Raw genomic sequence first — 17,604 nt, forward strand, 5'->3', positions numbered from 1 at the left:
TCTTCTGAATGTGTATAAAATAATGTTGCAGATACTAACTACTACACATAAAATAGACAAACAAGTTTCTGCTGTAGAGTACAGGGATCTATACTCAATATCTTGTAGTAACCTATAATGAAAAAGAATATATGTGTATATGTGTGACTGTAGCATTATGCCATACACCAGGAACTGACACAGCATTGTAAACTGACTACACTTCAATAAAAAGAAAAATAATGCCAGATCAAATAAACTGTGTTAATCTATGTCTTGATAAGAAATCTGTTATTTTCTTCAATCTTGAACCACCACCAAAGAGTGTGTTCACTTTAACGCACAATCTATGTATTACTTTTTTAGAAATGCTAAAATTTGTATGAATCACATCAATATGATAGAATGTTTTCAGTGATTCTCAAAATATGAATAGTAAATTATCCATTGAATGCCCAACAATGGCTTTGATTTTTTTTTTGAATTCTCTCCAATTTTTTTGACCAAGACTCTACTAGAGAGTAAAATGAGCATTAAATACACATTAAGTACACATTCAAGACACCAGATTTGGCAGAAAATATTTTTAGTGAATATGAAAATTAGACAGTCACCTAGTAAACTCAGGCAAAACCACCGAACAGAAGTTTTCTCAAATGCTGATGGAAATCTAGAATTTGGGTGGCTGATTTTTCGTTGGGCCAGGAGCCAGAGAAGGCTGAGGACAATAATCTTCAAAGTCCCCAACTTATATTTGGTGGCAAAATAACTGGTGCTTTAACAAAAATTTTAAAGAAAAGCAATTATTTGAACTCAAAGCATTATTTTTCTCTTTAAATTGTTTTCACTTAAATGTTAAGATTTGCCTCTTCTAAGAAGTCAAATGAAGAGCAAGAGCAGCTGTTTTTTCTTTGAACATGGGAATGGCTTTTACAGTAGTTATAAGTTTGATTCTATCCAGAGACAGACTCTCCCAAGGGAAGATTTATCAACCAAGTCAGTATCAACCACAAATATTCACAAACAGCTGTCAAAACCGTTGTTTATCAATAATAATCCAATGACATCTGCTCTGCCCCTTCCAATGGGGTGGGGGCAGGAGCTCTGAACTCTTATTTCTTTCCCTACATGCTTTGCATATTTGGTCCCTGGGCTTACTCATTACGGTAATCAAAAGAGAACTGGAAGATGGAGGGAGAACATCGATTACTTTGGGAACGGCCGATAGTTAACAGAGGAAGAAAACCAGGCAACAGGATCGCCAGGGAAGTGAAAGAAAAGAGACAAAAATAGTATAGGGGCGTCATGTTAGCAAAATGTGCAAAGAGAAGGGACAATACAGAGGAGGTTACGTGCGTGCAGGAGGTGGAGAGCAGAAAAAAAGAGTTTAAAATATGACACTGTTTAGAGCCTATAACCCACTTTGGCAATTTCTTGAGATGCTTAGTTTTTCACTTACTTATTTGCCCCCTGGACTCTGATTTCTCTGGCTGAGATGATTCACAGAAATGAGTGGGCAAACCATACGTCAACCTTTTTTTTTTCTTTTAATATAATTTATTCTGATGTAACTTAATCTAGGCTTTCCTTTTAATATAAACAACACTGGAAAACACAATGTTTGCCAAAGATCCACTGATTCTCTTTGAAGTTTCTTTTTTAAGCATGTATTTTTTTAAAAATTGAAGTAGAGTTGATTTACAATGTTGTGTTAGTTTCTGGTGTACACAGTGATTCAGTTATACACATACACTTTTTTTATAATATGTATCCTTTTTCAGATCCTTTTCCATTATCGGTTATCACAAGATACTGATATAGCTCCTTGTTGTTTACCTATTTTATATCTCGTGATGTGTGTCTCCTTTTTAGCCTTTGTTCAGATTCTGGGCCCATTATCATTATGCCCTCCTCACTAGGTTCTAAAACAGAGAAATTAGGAATAGCAAAGTTTTGATGAATGAAGACGGGGAACCAAGGCCCTGGCTACTCATCCAAGACAGAGAACGAGACAGGAGGAAGGTGAACGGAAACATGAGGCCAGGAAGGACACAAGACCTAACCCACCATCTAGAAGCTGGTCCAGCTGACACCCATCGAACCACCCTCTATCCTATCACACTCCCGTCCTCCACACAAATATAGGATTTAGGTCTGATTCCTGCACTGCAAACATCCTGACTTGATTCTCAGCCACTAAATCATTTCCTTTCTTGCAACCCCGGCTGACCCAGCTCCACCCAACTTTGTGTACCACATGTCCTAGGAACATCTCCACGAAGCAGCCACCACCCGACCACACCCGTGCCTTCATCCCTAGATCTTCCGCACGTTCTTGTTCACCTGCAGACTCTGAACACCTGCAGCCATCTACCCGTGTCTGGGGCATCTGATGCCAACGGCACTTTCCACCAGGCAAAATATGCCTTCGCAAAACACAAAACTCACGGCGAGGTCAGCTCCAGCGCTCACGGAAGAGTCATTCGGACCGTGAGAGTTCATGTCCCAAGAGACTCTTTAGCAAACTTAAATGTTTGCCTTCGTGGAGAAAGTTCAAGGCAAATTCAGTCGAAAGGAAGTTCAGATGAGAAAATACCCGCAGTGGATCGGAACCTCATGCCGTGGCCCGATGCTGCGTCCTGGGGCCCTGGCTGGTCTGTAATGGTTTGCCTTCATCTTCACTGCATGCAAACCAGGGCTGATTAAATGCATTTTCTGTGATGGTGAATTAGATTTTGCAAGATGTTTATGAATTCGCAGACTTGGCTGGGGACTAAAAGCCCCTGCCCTGGACACTCCACTTGCAGGATTCATAAATCAGGTGGCTGAGCCTGCCTACGTCTTCCAGATGCAGCTACAAACGTTCTCAGTCAGCCCAGCAGCGGAAAGGAGGCGGCGACCTTAACATACTCACATCCAGGTTTTAAAGGCCATCACTAAAGCTCTCGTGCACGTGAGTGAAATATGTTTAAAAACTAGAATTTTACCCTCTCCCATCCTAATCCCCTTATATAATATAATTTGAAGCCATAATGGTCTTGGGTTAAACAATCAAGGAAAAAGTAGCTTCATTTCAAGTTTTTTGCACACGTTAGGATTAAGGTACAAATTCTATTTTTTTCCCCATTATTCCTTAACTAAATCTATATAGGGGAGATGTCAGGTAAGTGATTTTAATCGTGTTACTCTATTGACTTTTAATTTTTAAAAATATTTTAGACATTTCTCAGCAAGGCTCTCAGTGCACTATTCTCTGCAAAGTACCACTGAAATTGTTTTTCTACTCTGATGATTAAAACCTTGGTGTCATAAAGACATTCCTTTTGCTGTACTGATTAGAGTTGTAAATTAATTTTATAACCTTAACATCCAGTTTTAGCATCCTTAAAAATCTATCTCCCATATACTACGTAACTACCATTATCAATAAAATAAGTCATATATATTCAATATATTAGTGTGATAATTATAATACACTAGTAGTATAATGCCTATATTTAATACTTATAATATTTATATATATATGTGTTTGTATAGTATATATAAATACATGTATATATGCAGTATATGTATTTATAACATAAATATAATATAGTATATATTATATATATAATACGATTCCTTTAGCTCTTAAATATCTTATTTCTGTTTTTGTCATTCTTTGGGGTTTTTTAAACTCTTGAATAGCTTGTTTCTGTTTTTGTCATTCTTATTAATAAGTTTCAGAACAAGTTTTACAACCAAATGGGGTTTATGCCTTGATGGCACTTTGTTTGGCCATTAATCATGGTAACTATGGCAATTTATAAATTAACCACAGTAAATAGAAAATGCATCTTTTTGAAGAACAATAAATATAACTAATTTTATCTTACCTTTTACTCATGATATTACCATTGAAACCATTTTGCAAAGCATCATTTTAGTTCATTTATTGAAAAAAAATTATCATCCCATTCTTATTTTATTAAAAAAAAATTTCCAGTGTTTGGAGGAATTTCCAAATTGACAATAAAAATAAATTCAAAAAAGGAATACTATTTCCAGACTAACGTTTTCTGTGGATCAAAACTGGCTTTGAACTTTAAGCTAAAGTGAAATATGTCAAGTGAAGTTTATTTTGGACAATTAGTTATATAGTCATCTCAGAATAGAACATGCAGATGTGTTTCAATTATATATAATGTCTTTTGGTTTCCCTCATTTTATTATAATTACCAATATTGAATCTGCAGCTGTCACAGTGACCCATTAAATTTCTTGGGAAGTCCATTAACTGGAAAATCCAGTCAAAATAAATATAAGTCAAAATCAACTCTCGTTTCAATTAATGTTAGTTCACTGAAACTTCAAATATATAAAACATATAAATATTTTTGCTTTTATACAGAATCATGTATCCGCTTTACTAAGGGATGTTGACTTGATATCAGAGAAGAGAATACAATTTTAGATGTGCGTTGTACAATCCACCAAGCACACGGTCTTACCTAGTGACCTCACCTTCAGAGGCTGCATCTCAAAGTCTTTCACTGTCACACTGTTTTGCATTTTCAAAATGGGATGCTGATGCAAAGACAGCAAAAGGAAAAAGGAAGACAGAAGATTAGAAAGAAGAAGAAAAAAAATTTTATAGTTCCTGATACATCAAGTCATCAAAAGTAATCATTTCTAATACTTTTCACTTTAAAATTCATCCTCTTTTCTTCCACACCTCCCTGTAGGATTCCTTCCTCATCTTTGAAAGAAGGAGGGGCAGAGAGGGTCTGGGATTCCACGAACGAACATTCCAAACTGCTGACAAACCACAAGCCAGAGGAAAAGTTTGGTGTCAGCGTTCGTCACAGTAAAACATTAAAACCTCTAACAAAAACGTAATTGTTTACTTGTATGCCACATGTCTCCGTGCTAAGAAATGTTCCAGAACAGATATAACTTACTATCCAATAAGGAAATGTCCAGGGACCATCTGGCTAGCTCTCATTTAAACGTGTTAAGGCAGATTGATCCTCGATCCTGTAAGTAAACACTTCCAAAAATATTTTTAAATTCCCCCAACAATTTAGTTATTATTTTGTTGTGAGTTTTTGACCCTTTTATAGTTTGTTGATGCTAATAGCAGAAACAAGGTTGATCTCTCTGCTAGCTCTTTGGAGTGCATGAAGAAAGATCTCTCTACTCTGTCCAGGCAATAAAGACAAATGTGCGTTTATCACCTACTATAGCAACAATCAATTCTGTAGGAAGATATAAAAATGTATTGTGATCAAAAAACACAAGGAAAAGGTATGAATGACTATTATAAGGGAGAAACTGCATAAAGGACAGAAAAGACAAAGCTTTATATGAGCTCAAAAGAGGAACATATAAATTTTTCCCCAAGGGCGTCAAGATGATTTTATAACGCAGGTGCCAGTTCCCGGGGCCTCCAGAGCGGTCAGGATGTGATCGAGTGAGAAAAGCAGACCCCTTCCAGCAGAAAGAACCAAAAAGGAGGGAGACAGAATGTGAAATGAGTCATCCTGAGAACACAAGACGCCCTAAATCACAAAATCTTCAAATGCTGACAAATACTTTAAGCACTGTGGTCAGAGGTCCTTTTTAAAATGCTAATTAAGGGGGAGGGTATAGCTCAGCGGTGGAGCACAGGCTTGGCATGTACAAGGTCCTGGGTTCAACCCCAATACCTCTATTAAAATAAATAAACACATAAAAACCTAATGATCTCCTTCCTCAAAAACTTTTTTAAAAAATTTTTAAATTAAAAAATGAATAAAATGCAAATTAAATATCTGAGCATCCAGTATCAATCATTTAAAACAAAAGTCAGTAAAACATAAACCTTTTCTAAGTGTCTGACTCGACTACCGAGCACGAAAAGTCACGGGTGTTCCCTGGACTGAGCGCAGCAAAACGAACGAGGGTCAGCAGACAGTCCTGACACGGGTCCTCCGTCCACTTGCTGGGTGGCTGGAGGGAAGTCACTGGACCCTCTGGGTCTCACCTTGAGAACAGAGACAGTCAAGCTGCTCCCTTGTTGTCCCATGGTTGTTGGGGGCATTTGAGAAGATGGAATTCTAGAGGAAATAAACACTTCCAAAAATGTATTAGTCAGTAACAAGGTTACATGTGAACAGACACTATGCAGCATATTGAAAAGTAATGCTTGCCTCCCTTAGTGTTCACACACACACACAGAAGTGTTTGATCCTTTGCTTTTTCTTCTCTTTTTTTGAGAAGAGAGTGATGGCGATCATGGATCTGGATGTGCTGAAGGAACAGGTCTTTCCACGGCTCCAGGAAGGTTCTCACAATGTGGTCCCCCATCAGAAGGGAGCTGTGTCCTTCCGTGAAACCCTGAAGGCCCAGCGTGAACATCTCCCAGGGTTCGAGACCGGCCGCTTTAGTCAAAGCTTTGATGCCCTCTGAATCAGATCCCTAGATCCCCAGCCACACAGTGAGACTCCACATCTCGATATCAAGAACCGTGTGTGTTTCCTGTTCTTCTTTGCAGCCTTGAGGACACAGAGGATTCATTCCATTTCATTTCAGCCATCAATGGCTGGTGAATTTGGTGCAGGTTCGATGTGTGGGATGTGACGTGAGAGGCGCAGGTGGAATGCTTTCTTATTCTGCGTCACGTTTTTAAAAATGTTTTTTAAATCATCTTGTCATGCAGCAGGTATGAAATTATTTGAAGAGTATAAAGTAGTATCTAGTTGTATGTTATTACTATCTAACTTGTAGAATTCTTCAAGGAACAAAAAAGACTTAAAAATTTTTTTTAAAAAGTATAAAATCCTGTATCATAGACTTAGTAATAAAAATAAACTGTGAAAAGACAGCTGCACCCCAATATTCATAGCAGCACCATATACAACAGCCAAGACATGGAAGCAGCCTAAATGTCCATCAACAGATGACTGGATAAATAAGATGTGGTGTATTTATGCAATGGAATAGTACTCAGCCATTAAAAAGAATGAAATAATGCCATTTGCAGCCACATGGATGGACCTGGAGATCATCAACCTAACTGAAGTAAGCCAGAAAGAGAAAAAAGAATACCATATGATATCACTCATATGTGGAGTCTAAAAAAAGAAAAAGGAAGACACTAATGAACTCATCTATAAAACAAAAACAGACTCACAGACATAGTAAACAATCTTATGGTTACTTGGGGGGAAAAGGGGTGGGACGGGATAAATTGGGAGCTCGAGATTTGCAAATATTAACTACTATATATAAAATAGATAGACAACAAGTTTTTTTCTGTACAGCACAGGGAACTATATTCAATATCTTATAGTAATCTAGAATGAAAAAGAAAATGGAAAGGAATATATGTGTGTATACGTATGACTGAAACACTATGCTCTACACCAGAAATTGACACAACATTGTAAACTGACTAGACTTCAATAAAAAATAAATAAAGCGATATGGTCATGAGGGTAAACGTTCACAGTAGGTCTACATCCTCCTTTTTATTAAATCAGTGGCACAGTTATTTCTTATTAAACAATTACTTCTTACATGATTGTGGATATTAACAAGGGGACTTTTTAAACACTCACTGTCTGTTACCTACATTATTTTGTATCCATGCTTTAATTATATAGACTTTTGATGAAAAAAAAAATGTTTGGATGCGCGTCTCCTAGGTTTCACTCCTTGATCACGGGATAGCAGTGATGTTCACCTTCCTCCTCCAAACAACCATCTTTCCCAGAATCTGTAAACGACACCACCGCAGGCCAGCTCCCACCAGCTGTACAGCTGGGACACAAGACAACGTGCAGCATAATCTCTTCTGCCACATCTGCTCGGCCTCTCACATATTTAACTAAGCTTTCATCTCCGAAGTGCAAAGATAATGATTTCCAGAAGTCACTGCAAGAAACAGGACCATCCACTGGAGGACACGGCCGCTACAGATCTGCCTGACTTTCAGACGGTGAGCAAAAGTGAAAAAAATTTCCAAAAAGAAGGATTTGTGAGATGCTACAGGAAGTATGTGTTTTATCGCTGAATTTTTGTCTTCGGGAATGAAAATCCCACAAGGGCAGGGAGCACGCTGTTCAGCCATCATGCCAGTGAGGTGAAGGGCTCCGCGGGCAGCCGGAGAGAGAACACAAAACCTGTCCAGTAGACAGAGGAGCCTCTCGCAGGGACAAGGTCCTGGCTTGGGCATAGGGCTGCCCACGGTCCCAAAAGAACGAGAGAAAGAATGCTTTAACAAAGGAGCGTTAGTTTAAATATTTTTGTTCACCATATTAAGATCTCATTATCATCCTGCTAAAACATGTGAGATAATTGAACTTCTTCTTCATAATTAAACAAATAAAAATAGTTCTTGATCTGCTCAGCATTTGCCAATGTTGTTAATTTTGTTTCCAGCCTGTCATAACATTTGGAAATTGCCTAATCTTTTTTCTTTTCACCCATTCTAGATGACATGGTTACGACAAAATGAACAAATAATTACTAGTAGGTCCTTGATTTGTGACACATAATGAAAAAGATATCCCTGTCCATGAGAACAGGGAAAAATTCATAAACAGCAGGGACAGACTTGATCGTTATCCTGTTAAAACACATAACTTGTAAAATTAGAACCATTCATTTTAAAGATGACACCCTTATATCAATATTTCACTGTGTCCATGATGTTAACCCTTACTTTGTGAGGATTCCCATTACAATAATTAACTTATTTAATATATACTATGAGCAAAACACTGTGTTAAGAGCTTTACTTGCATTAATTTTTTTTTAGCTTTTTAAACTTTTTATTAGGGAAAGATTCAACAATATACAAAATTAAAATGATGTCATGAGCTCCCATGTGCCTCAGAACCACCCTCTACAAACTCATGGCCAGTCTAGTTATATCTATACCCCGACTTGTCTCCTCACATCTGTACTATTTTGAAGTAAATCCTGACCTTCATGTGAGTTCATGACTAAATACTTCAGTATGGAATGTCTAGAAGAGTAGGATTTTTTAAGCAGCACCATATTATATAACACTCAAAACAGCCTTATGAAGTCAGTCCTATTAATTCTCCAGCTTCCCAGATGAGAACACTAGCTCTCAGAGCACGTAGAGAAGTGCAGCATCTCATCCAATGTGCCCCACGGGTGTGTAACCTGCTGGTGATTCAAACACAGCTCTGTCTGAAGCCAAAGATGCTGTATGTCTGGAGGGAGCTCTAATCCGAAAAGACGCCTGCACCCCAATGTCCACAGCAGCACTATTTACAATAGCCAAGACATGGAAACAACCTAAATGTCCATCAGCAGATGACTGGATAAAGAAGTTGCAATATATTTACACAATGGAATACTACTCAGTGATTAAAAAAAAAGAATAAAGTAACACCATTTGCAGCAACATGGATGGACCCGGAGATCATCATTCTAACTGAAGTAACACAGAAAGAGAAAGAAAAATACCATACGATATCACTTATATGAGGAATCCAAAAAAAACCCACACACACATACAAATGAACTTCTTTATAAAACACAGACTCACAGACACAGAAAACAAACTTATGATCACCAGGAGGGAAAGGAGGTGGGAAGGGATAAATTGGGAATTCGAGACTTGCAAACATTAACTACTATATATATATATATTAGATAAACAACAAGTTTCTACTGTACAGCACAAGGAACTATATTCAATATCTTGTAGTCACCTGTAATGAAAAAGAATATGAAAACAAATATGTGTATGTATATAGGTGACTGGAACATGATGCTGTGCACCAGAAATTGACACAACATTGTAAACTGACTGTACTTCAATAAAAAAAATAAACAAAATAAAAAATGCCGGACATTACATTGACCCTCTAACATAAGATAACTAGAAATGTTTCTGACTTTTTCATACCCCAATACCAACTAGTACTTCATGGTGACAACACTGGGGAAACGAAAATGTTCTTAATCACTTCAAGAACTGAGAATTGTATGTACTCCAGGCCCAGGATGACGTGAATTTCTGAAAACCGAGGTGGTCACAGAAATCACTATATACCTCCTTTCTTACTACCTAAAGCTCGTCGAAATGTGTGACTTAGCTATACAGACGCCTGAGATTCTGACTCTAAAGTAAGAATGGTCTGGTCATTGGTACCCTGGAGTGTGGAAGGGAGAGAGCCCTGACGTGTGTCCAGGAAGGCTGGGGGAAGGCTGGGCAGGATATGAGTGAGTCCCAGGAGCTAACACTTCACTGCAACTTGACTTTTCCTTTCTCCCCAGCATCTCACATGCTCTAGGGAGCAGGAGGTGCTCGCTGGCTGGTGAGTTTCAGTCACAGTTTGTTTTTAATGTTGCCATTCTGCACAGATCCTCATTCAAATAGAATACACCTTTTAAAACAATGCTCACACCTAAATATCCTTCTCTGAGATGAGTCCTTTATGTCACTGTACCACGTGTAAATCCAGCAGCGAATTACTTCCATGTTCAGTGGATAATCACAGCTATTGCAGGACACAGACTTTCTCAGTTGAAATCCAGCTATATAATCACTGTGCCTTCCATGCAAATTATCCTAGACGTTATTCTGATCTAAAGAAACCCAACCCGCAATTTTCAAATGCCAGATGACACAGAAGTAGTTGTCACAGAGGCAAGCCCATGGAACAGTCAAGGATTCCGCAAAAAGAATAGTTTCCTTGGATCTGTGGTGATGGGATGTCTGGGGAGGCTGAACTGAGAGAAGAGAAAATGAAAACATCTTTGCTTGGAATTTCTAACCTTAATGTCCAACTCTCACCCTCATCTGCACGAAACATGAGATGCGCATAATAAGTGATCTTTCCAGGATATCTTTCAAGAAAGAGTCATCTCATTTGGAGAGATCTTCACTGTCATCTGAGGGCTATGTCGCCTACCGGTAGTGTTTCTTTAAACCCTAGAAGGTCACTTGTGATCACTCTGATGTTGCAATTTATCATCTTTTGATGAAAGAAGCAAGTTCACGTCTGGCTTTTACACAATAATTATGTATCGCTTCCCAGCCATGCACGTGGTGCTCCGGGAAAGGAAGTGTTGTTCACCATGGTCAGAGCTGATCACATAAACAAACTCATTAACATCAGCTTATTGATTTTGATAATTAACCCAAATTAACAGATGTCTTACTCGTTCACTGTGATAACCACAGTTACCATCTTTTGATATTTCTCAGCTGTTCAATATGTGATATGGGATAGATTTGCTAAACTTTCCAACAGCATGACTCACAAAACAAAACAGAGGTATAAAAACAAAAATAGAACTTTAGACAGGCAGTGTCATTTGTGGTCAAGAACGTAAATTCTGGAACTATATACTGTGGATCCAGCTCTGACACTCACTCATGATCTTAGATGAATTATTTAACCACTAACAGCTTCTCTTTTTCCATATGTGAAGCCGGGGTTGATAGTACCCACCAGCTGGGAAAGCTGAAAGAGACATTTGCAAAGCCTTTATCACAGGATCTGGCAAACGGTAAATTCTCACTAAATCTTTGCTATCACAACCATTTGAAACTTCAATTGGCTAAACGTCTTAATCAAAATATCTTCTGGTCAGTGGAAGTCTTTAATAAATATTCCACATGTGTTTACCAAGGCTCTAAAAGTTAGCAATATCACAGTCATAAATATTCATCATATTTGCTGATACAGCCTATCTTAGCCCATGTTCCGGGAAACAGCCCCAGGCAAAAGCAGATGTGCTGACGTTAAGCACAGTCCAGAAAGGCGGGCGTGAGGAGATTTAACACAAACAGTGCTGGACCAGACTCGGTGATGCGCGGGTGGCTGGCTTTCCCAAGATGCCTCCAGTGAGCGTTTGCAGAGTTACTGAGTCTCCACACAGTCTTTTTCTGATGGAGGAAGAGAATAGAATGTATCCACCAGACCTCTCCTTGTTCAAAATTCGCCCAAGGGCATAGACGCGTGTGGGTTGCCCCTGCCGGGCTCCCAGGGAACACCCTGTCCTGCGTCTCAGTGACAGGGAGGCCACAGGCCTGGAGCAAGAGGAACCCAGGGAGGGGGGCAAGCTGTTTCAGGGGCACAACACGGAAAATGTGAGAAAACAGGGAGCAGCTGACTCTAACACAGACGCTGGGGAACTTGATCTGAGAATTCCTAGGTGAATCAAGACATATCTCTTTCTCTTCTAAATATTCTGGGTACAGCACATGTCTCTGAATACTTGCCATGATTCTCTGCGTAGCTAATGCACTCGGATCAGCGTGAGCACCATGAGCATCTCCATCAGGCTCCAGATGACCTGCTCCTGCCATCAATCCTCAGTCTCTTCAAATGCCAGTTCACTCTCTGGTGGTGAATGGGCGAAATCACAAAGAGGCAGACACAATCCCAAACAGAATTAGCTGAAACCGTCCATAGCAGTGCAGTCAGAAAACAGGCAACACTTGAAGGAAAACACCTGGTCAATTATTGTTTTCAAAAGTGATGCTAAAAAAAGTCCCTATTAAATCAAATGCAGGCACAAAGCATCTTTAAGCCGTCCATACAAGTTAATATTTGACCCACATTTTACCAAGAGACTATGATCCCAAGATGCAAACTGGAACCATTTGAGGGTGTATCATACAACTGAAAAGTACTTACTTTACCTCAAAGAAAACATAAAATAATGGGAAACCATTGAGGCGCATTCTGGTTAAATCTGATCAAAAGGAGAAGTTGAAGAGTGAAAAACATGAAGATTTTTAAAAGATGATATATATAGCCAAGAAGGATTCTGCTTTGGCCTGTTAGGTCAGCTTTGACCAAAGATAGTTAAGTTGCTACTGTAAGTGAGCTAAGTTTGATCAGAAAATGGACAAAAAAAAATCAGTTTTAGGAATTAGAAAGGATTAAAGGGAGGGTGGTAGACGAGAATTAAGAGTCGTCCTCTGCTGTGTAGCAGAAAAGCTGAACAAAGCAGGTAAGACATCTGCTTTAAGGCATGGGAGAGCCAACATGTTAGTGGAAAGTTACTGCTCCAGGATCTTGGGGTAGAAAAGAGAACCACAGACGTGAGCAGCTCAGCTCTGTGACCGCTTTTCACTTTTTTTTTTCCTCTTAATTTGAAAGAGGAAACATGAGAGAGTGAGAGGTGCTTTTGACAGAACAGAAACAGCCTGGAGCCTTCCAGAGGGAGTCCCCAGCTGAATCCTCTTACTGTTGGCTGGGACATGAAGGGATGCCCTTTCCGGTGATAAGGGTGAAGGCTAAGAGTGAGGGGTGTGGGCAGTTGAAGGCACTATGGCTCAGCTTAAACCATCTCAGTACAAGAAACTGGATTAAGAGTTCAGAGCAGCACTATTTCCAACAGCCATGACATGGATGCAACTAAATGTCCATCCACAGATGACTGGATAAAGAAGTCGTGGTATGTATGTATATGTATATATAAGTTTATATATATGTATGTATATATATACACACACACATACATATATACATATACATATATGATGGAATACTACTCAGCCATAAAAAAGAATAAAATAATGCCATTTGCAGCAACATGGATGGACCTAGAGATGATCACAGTAAGTGAAGTAAGTCAGACAAGACAAATACCATGTGTTACCACTTACATATGGAATCTAAAATATGACACAAATGGACTCTTTTACAAAACAGAAACAGACTTACCAACATAGAAAATAAACTTATGGTTTCCAAAAGGGAAGGTGGGGGAAGGGACAAACTAGAAGTCTGAGATTAGCAGATACATGTTCCTACATACAAAATAGATAAACAGCAAGGTCCTATTGTATAGCACAGGGAACTATATTCAACCTATAATGATAAAGAATATGAAAAAGAATTCGTAAATATACAACTGAATCACTACACTGTACACCAGAAACTAACACAACATTGTAAATTAACTATAATTTAATTTTTAAAAATGAATAAAATAAGAAGTAATCAGGAGGGGAAAAAAAAAAAAGATCCACATCTCACCATTGACGCCTTGTGGAGGAACAAGTAAATCCTGTCTGGAAATTATAACATTATCCTCTTTTCCAGAATATTTTAAGGGCAATTTGTAAACATTATGGGCAAGGGGATGGGACAGGAAACAGACAGAGAACAACACTGTTGAAAAATAGCGGCAAGAAACAATAGAAACAGACCCACAGGAACTCCAGATTTGGAGTTAAGCTTATTATTCTGTTCAAGGACATAAAAGATTAAGACTTCAAATTTTAGCAAAAAATTAAAATCAGTTTTTTTAAGATAGAAGTTCCAAAACAACAACAGTAAATCTATCACCAAAGTTAAAATTTCAATGAGCAGCTTTTATACGAAACTCAAGATAATGAAGAGAGAATTGGTGAACAGAGATGTTGGTTAGAAGATTGTCGGAATGAAGCATGGAGGGACTGAAGAGTGAAACATTCAGGAAAGAAAATAAGAATTATGAAGGGCCATAGTATAAACGCCTAACATGAATGTAATGGAAGTCCTAAAATAAGAACAGAAAAAGAACAGAACAGCAGTTAAATTTAAAGAGAAAATGACTGAGAAGCTTTCTAAACTAATGGAATAAATCAAGCCACATTTTCAAGAGGGCATTCAAAGCACAAATAGAAAAAAACTAATTAGAAATCAGTACCTGCTCCCATCATGATAAAACTGAGTGTGGGGAGAGTAGAGCTCAGGGGTAGATTTGTGCTTAGCCTGCATGAGGTCCTGGGTTCAATCCCCAGTCCCTCCATTAAAAATAAATAAAATAAAATAAAATAAAATAAAATAAAATAAAATAAAATAAAATAAAATAAAATAAAATAAAATAAAATAAAAACTGACCCTGAGACCAATCCAAAGAGAAAAATCTTAAACGCAATTAAAAGGAAAAAGAAGTCTGACAGCCAACACCTCAATGGAAACAATATAAGCAAAAACAAACAAACAAAAAAAAATCCTGAAAGCCATAAAGTATCTCAATAAAATAACAATCTAAATTAGAACGAGTATGCATAGCAAAAACGCCTTCCAGAAAGAAAGATGACAGTGAGACACTTTCCAGAAAACAAAGACTAAGAAAATGTGTCTCCAGCAGACTGACATTTAAAATATTTTTCAGGCTGAACAAAATTTATCCCTGAGGGAAATTCAGAAATTTAAGAAGAATTAAGGACTAAAACACAGTAAGTCCAAATGAATGAAGCATCTGATGAAAGATTTCTGTGGTGAAAGTCTTTACGATGTTTCTGTCCAAGGACGAAAACCCAGTGGCATCCATCAGTTTCAAGCGTGCCTCTGAACTTGACTGCTCTGCCACGTAATACAGTAGCCACCAGCCACACATGGCCTTTGAGTACTTGAAATATGGCCAGTCTGAACTGAGATACGTTGCAAATGTCAAATGCGCTCTGGATTTAGAGAACTTAATTTTTTCAAAAATAAATATCTTAGTAATATTTTATATTGATTGAAAGTTGGCATAATATGGTGGACATACTTGGTTAAGTAAAATGTGATTGAAACTAATTTCATCAGTTTCTTTTTGCTGGTTCTCATGTGGCTATTAACCCACCACAAATTTCAGAATTGCATCGAGGACTCTCACTGTGTTTTTCTTGGGCAGTGCTGCCTGAGAGCATGAATTCTATCAGCTCAAAGTGGAAAGTTCCATATTTGATATCCACTCTCTGAAATCACTGTAGGGAGTTTATCGATAGCAGAGAGGTAGTAATTTAGGAATACTCTGGTTTCTTCCTTGCACGATAGTTTCCCTGTGTTTATTTATCACTGCAAGAGCTACATCCATCCTTCAAACAAGAGTCCTTTACAGACTAGCTCTGCTTGCAACACAAAAACGCAGATCTGCAATGGGAGCGGAAGCCCGTTCTGCGTTAACTGTATCCGCACTGGTGGAAGCGCCGTCACCTTTGGAGTTATATGACATCCATCACTAAAAAAGGAAAGCTGTTATGATTTAGAGATGGTTCACGTTTCTTATTTATTACAGCCTCTTGGTAAGCACTTCAAGGTTTTGACATGTGAACAGCACATGGGAAATGAAATGAGAAAGGAAGGCCAGCCCTTAAACGTGAACGCGAGCGTGCACACGCCGGCCGGTGATGCTGCAGCCTGTCCAGAGAGACCGGGCAGACAGCCCCATGTGCGTGTATGTGTGTGTGTGGGGAGGTGGGGGGGATGTATTCCGTGTATGCTCTGGTCTCCCCTCGTGAGTTCAAAAAGACTATGACTGCGCTCTTTCTCCAGCTCAGTAACCAGCCATGGGAAAGGCAATTTGGTTCCCTTAACATTATCTTTTCTCTTCATTCCAGGCCCTGCTCCCTAGGTCAGCGTGTGCCTGAGTTACGGAAGCGATGCTAGTTCTACACTTCTTTCAAGTCATACCAACCAGGAAGCCAGGAGCAGGATCCCTCTACACCTGGTACAGGAAGAAGTTGAGAGAAGATAAATAATTGAGAAAATGTTTTCACGTGTCCAAGAATCAACCCCCTTTGGACAATTCCAATGTCACGTCTTCAAACGACCAGTCCCAGTATCCGTACTCCCACTTTGCAGATTCACAAATGAGTCTGCGCATTCACAAGCAGATTGGTGCCTGCCCCATCAGCCTCACCTCACCTTGCCCTCCCACCTGCCCTTGCCATCCAGAAAGACCAGCTTTCTTCTGCTTTCCCGAGCCAGCCATTAGCTTTCACACCTACACTTCTGCCCACATGCTTTCCCCTCTGTCAGGAGTGTTCTTCCCCACGTTCTCTGGTGGCTTAAATCTATTTATTTGGTCTAACGAAGCTCAAATTTCACAGCCCAGTGAAACTTCACAGCACAAAAAATGATTTTGGAAATCCATTTTAAAACATTATTTAGACAAATCTGTTTAAACCAATGTTCATTTGTATTGTTTGATGTGACTAGAAAGTTAAGCTTGTGCAGGGGTAGTTTTGGAATAAATAAAAGATAGAGATTCTACTATTTTCAATAGTCAAGACATGGAAACAACCTAAATGTCCAACGACAGATGACTGGGTAAAGAAGCTGTGGTATATTTATACAATGGAATACTACTCAGCCATAAAAAAGAATGAAATAATGCCATTTGCAGCAACATGAATGGAGCTGGACGTTGTCAATCTAAGTGAAGTAAACCAGAAAGAGAAAGAGAAATATCATATGATATTGCTTATATGTGGAATATATATTTAAAAAAAAGACTCAGATGAACCTATTTACAAAGCAGAAACAGACTCACAGACATAGAGAACAAACTTATGGTTACCAGGGAGTAAAGGGAGTGGGAAGGGATAAATGGGGAGTTTAAGATTTGCACCTCTTGGGGAGTGATGGAAATGCTGGGTATCTTGAGTGTGGTGGTGGTTTCACAGGCGTAGACATCTATCAAAATTCATCAAATTATACATCTGAAATAGGTGTAGTTTACTGCACAGGAATTAAAAATTTTTTTTAAATATTAGAATAAAAAAGAGCTTTGTTGACATTACCTCTTTATTTTAATGTAAAGTCTAATATTTAAAAAGTGATCATCATTATAAAGTAAAATTCTCTCTTCCTAGTCTAATAATATATCATATTTCAGGTTTCTATT

General features: G+C 38.5%; 1 long non-coding RNA gene across 1 annotated transcript; it reads left to right on the forward strand.

The window, feature by feature from the left end:
* Window positions 1–10,741: 10,741 nt before the first annotated feature.
* On the forward strand, window positions 10,742–16,973 carry LOC140690794 (uncharacterized). Its single transcript, XR_012066120.1, has 2 exons — window positions 10,742–10,897; window positions 16,316–16,973. It is a non-coding gene; the product is annotated as an uncharacterized lncRNA (long non-coding RNA).
* The last annotated feature ends 631 nt before the right edge of the window (window positions 16,974–17,604 follow it).

This window comes from Vicugna pacos, chromosome 31 (assembly GCF_048564905.1).
Source record: "Vicugna pacos chromosome 31, VicPac4, whole genome shotgun sequence".
Taxonomy (NCBI): domain Eukaryota; kingdom Metazoa; phylum Chordata; class Mammalia; order Artiodactyla; family Camelidae; genus Vicugna; species Vicugna pacos.